Here is a 4,280-nt window from a genome sequence, read left to right as displayed (position 1 = left end):
CTCGGGGGTGAGACGAGGAGTGGTCACTTGATCATCTTGAGCGTCGTCTTGGGCTTGTTCTTGTTCTTGAACTTGCTCGGAGGAGAGGACTTGACCTTGGGCATCACTTGATGTGTCAACACCGTCTTGAGCGTGATCTTGCCCTTGGTCATGTTCTTGAAGATGAGGGCCTTCATGTTGAACTTCGGAAGCGTGTGGGCCTTGGGTTGGTGATGGCTCCACTTGAGTGGAGCTTTGTCCTTCTCCTTCGGCCAAAAGGGGTTCCTCAATGGGTAGGATAAAGCCAACACCCATTCTTCTTATGGCTTGGGGAGGAATTTCATCACCTACATCACAAGTGCCACTTTGCTCCACTTGGGAGCCGTTATTCTCATCAAACTCCACGTTACACGTCTCCTCAATAAGTCCCGTGGATTTATTGAGGACAAGGTAAGCATGAGAGTTTGTAGCATAGCCAACAAATATGCCCTCATAAGCTCTAGCCTCAAATTTAGACAACCGAACACCTTTCTTGAGAATGAAACACTTACACCCGAATACCCGGAAGTACTTGAGGTTGGGCTTGTTATCGGTGAGTATCTCGTATGGAGTCTTGTTCAAGCCCTTGCGGAGGTAGAGCCGATTGGATGCATGACGCGGTGTTGATGGCTTCGGCCGAAAAGTTGTACGGAGACTTGAACTCCGGCATCATGGTCCTTGCCGCATCCATCAACGTCCGGTTCTTCCTCTCTGCAACACCGTTTTGTTGAGGGGTGTAGGGTGCGGAATATTGATGCTTGATTCCCTCATCACTAAGAAACTCATCCAAGGTGTAGTTCTTGAACTCGGTGCCGTTGTCACTTCTTATTGTCAAGATCTTTGCATTGTGTTGACGTTGTGCTTCATTTGCAAAGTCAATGACGGTTTGTTGGGTCTCGCTCTTCCTCTTGAAGAAATACACCCACGTGTACCTTGAGTAGTCATCCACAATCACCAAGCAATACTTCCTACCTCCAAGACTATCGAAGGATGGCAGCCCAAAGAGATCCATGTGAAGGAGCTCCAAAGGCCTCTCTGAATAAATGATAGTCGTGTGAGGGTGAGCCTTCTCATGTAGCTTTCCTTCGATACAGGCACTGCAAGCACGATCTTTAGCAAAACTAACATTCGTTAGTCCACGGACATGGTCCCCCTTGAGGATACTTTGCAAAGATCTCATATTGACATGGGCTAAACGGCGATGCCAAAGCCATACCACATCAACTTTAGCCATTAGGCATGTCGCGGTCTTAGTGGGTCGCTCCGAAAAGTTAATCACATATAGACCATTCTCGACATGCCCAACAAAAGCTACTTTAAGAGTCTTGCTCCACAAGAGGGCCACGGTATCGATATCAAAGAAAGTGGCAAAGCCCATGATTGCAAGTTGACGAACGAAAAGTAAATTGTATGCAAGGGACTCAACAAGCATGCCCTTCTCGATCGTGAGGTCATGAGAGATGACCACCTTGCCAAGTCCCAATACCTTAGAAGATGAGGCGTCAGCCCACTCGACATTGGTGGGCATAGATGGAACCTTGTGCACGTCCACCACCAAGTCCTTGCTTTTGGTCATATGATTTGTAGCTCCGCTATCGACCAACCATGATCCCCCACCGGAAGCAAACACCTACAAGAGACCAATGCTTGGTTTTAGGTACCCATTTTGTAATGGGTCCTTTGATGTTAGTAACAAGGGTTTTTGGAGCCCAAATAGACCATTCAATGTATTCATGAGGAGAACCAACAAATTTGGCATAAACATGCCCATCACTAGCACGGCATAACACATAAGAAGGATTAAAATCGCCGACTTTGTTGGGAGGGGTGACATTGCCCTTCTTGACATTGTTCTTCTTCTTCTCCTCGGAGGCACTCTCTCCCTCCTTCACAAAGGTTTGCATGAGAGGAGGAGGTCATTTGGTCTTGTCATTCTTCTTCTTGTTCTTGGAGTCGGGCACGTACCCAACCCCTTCCTTGGCCACAACTCCCTTTTGGTTGATCAAGAGATCGTTGAGCTTCTTCTTGCCTTGTATGCAAGTCGCAAGACCTCTCTCAAGTTGCTCCTTTAGCTTAGCATTCTCCTCAATGAGATGCACGTGCTCACAACACGGTTTAGTAGCATTTGCATTATCAATTAACATCATACGAGGGAAAGTGGCTTTTTCCTTGGTTAGCTTTACTTGAAGTTGATCATGAGACTCTTTGAGGCTAGCATGAGCACCCTCCAAGACCTTGTGAGCCTTGTCAAGTAGATCAAACTCCTGTTTGAGTCTAGCAAGATCAACCTCAAGTTCGGCCTTCTCAGAGTTTAGCACATGAGAAACTATGAGGACATGATCATAATATTTCTTTAACTTAGCATGATCAACATTGTGTGACTCCTCAAGAGCCAAACGAAGACCACGCTCTTCCTCAAGAGCATTGGAAAGATCCGAAATCTCATCGGCATAGTCACGACTATGCCCTTCCATCTTAGTGATGGTGTCTTCGTGAGCCTCGATCATGTCATTGGCTTCACCAAGTTGTTCCAAGAGAGCAACAAAGTGCTTCTTGGATTTTCCCTTGAGTTTGCCCATAAAGGCCTCAAACTCGTTAGCCTCCACATTAGCTCCCTCAAGTTCATTAATGCTATCCGTCGGAGAAGGATGATTAATGATGGTAGTTTTGATATTGGGGGTTACCTTGTTGGTGGCTTTAGCCATGAGGCACTTGGAGGTGATGCTCTCATTGGGTGAGTTGAAGAGAGACACCCGTGAAGTCGTCGCAATGGCAACGGAGGCCATGGCAACTGACTCATCATCTTCATCATCGTCATCATCCTCATTGTACTCTTCTTGTACAACCAATGCCTTGGGAGGAATCTTCTTGGTGAAGTTGTTCTTGTTGGGGAACGACTTGGCCTTGTCCTTTCGGATGAGCTTGCCACCATTGTCTTCCCTCTTCTCATACGGGAAATCCGCAACAAAATGACTCACGTTGCCGCAATTGTAGCAAGTCCTTACACGTTGCTTGCCCCTTGTGCCACTCGAGTTGTTTTTGCTAAAGTTTGGCCTCGAGTTTTTCTTGCTCCAAAATTGCCTTGAAGAAAGTGCCATGTGTTCATGATATGCATACTTCGTATCTTCGGGGTTGCTCTCCTCTTCTTCCTCTTCTTCTTCTTCAACGGTGAGCTTGGCCTTCAATGCAAGGTTACTCTTCTTTGCCTGTTGATAACAGAGCACCGCATTGTCGGCGGTCTTGTCCAAAATGTTCATGGCCACAAACTCATCCAACACTTCGCTTGAGGTCAAAGTGTGGAAGTCCGGTCTTTGACGAATGACGGAGGACATGGCCTTGTGGTAGGGCATCATTGCCTTGAGGAATTTGCGCTTGATCCAATTGTCATCCGTGTCCTTGCTCCCGTGATCTCGTAGTGAGACCGCGAGTTTGGTTACTCTTCGATAAAGCTCACGAGGTTCTTCATCTTCTTTCATAGCAAACTCATCGGCCTCATCTTGCACCACTTCATAGTTGGAGCGTTGAATGCTTGCGCTTCCCCGATAGAGAGAGACAACACAATGCCATGCATCTTTGGCCAAGGCGAAGGGACGAAGATGAGGTAGGTCTTCGGGTGGAATTGCATCTTGAATGATGAAGAGAGCATTCTCATTGAATTGATTATCCGCGGCTTCTCGAGGAGTGAAGTTGCTTGGATCATGCGGATAAAAACCTTCTTCAATGATTCTCCAAAGGTTAGTGTTCACATGATTTAAATGACGTTTAAAGCGGTAAACCCAAGAATCAAAGTCCTCATTTTTCACAATCTTAGGGGGAGGACTGGCATGATTCAAATGAGTAGAAGGAATCGGTCCACCATAAACAAGTGGTGGTTCCACATGAGCAATGATGCCGGTGCCATTTTTACCACTAGAAGATGGAGCCTTTTCACTACTAGCTTCCCCCTTGTCGGGGATAACATCCGTCACCTTGTTGGTGGGATCACCCACTTTCAACGGTGCGGTGGAAAGTTTAAGCCCCTCAAGAAATTTAGTAAACATGCTTTCAACCTCGGTCGTCAGGGAGGTTTTCAATGTCTCCAAGGCCACATTGAACTCCTCACAAGAGAGACCGAGGTTCCCCCATCGCCCGTAGACGAGATCAGATTCACATCGGAGTGTTCCTCCACACCGTCTACCGTATCAACCATACTCTTTGGACGGTAAAGTCCTTAATAAAGAGACGAGGCTCTGATACCAATTGAAAGGATCGATATGGTTGAC

Source organism: Triticum dicoccoides, chromosome 7A (assembly GCF_002162155.2).
Source record: "Triticum dicoccoides isolate Atlit2015 ecotype Zavitan chromosome 7A, WEW_v2.0, whole genome shotgun sequence".
NCBI lineage: Eukaryota > Viridiplantae > Streptophyta > Magnoliopsida > Poales > Poaceae > Triticum > Triticum dicoccoides.
This window is presented reverse-complemented; position numbering follows the sequence as displayed.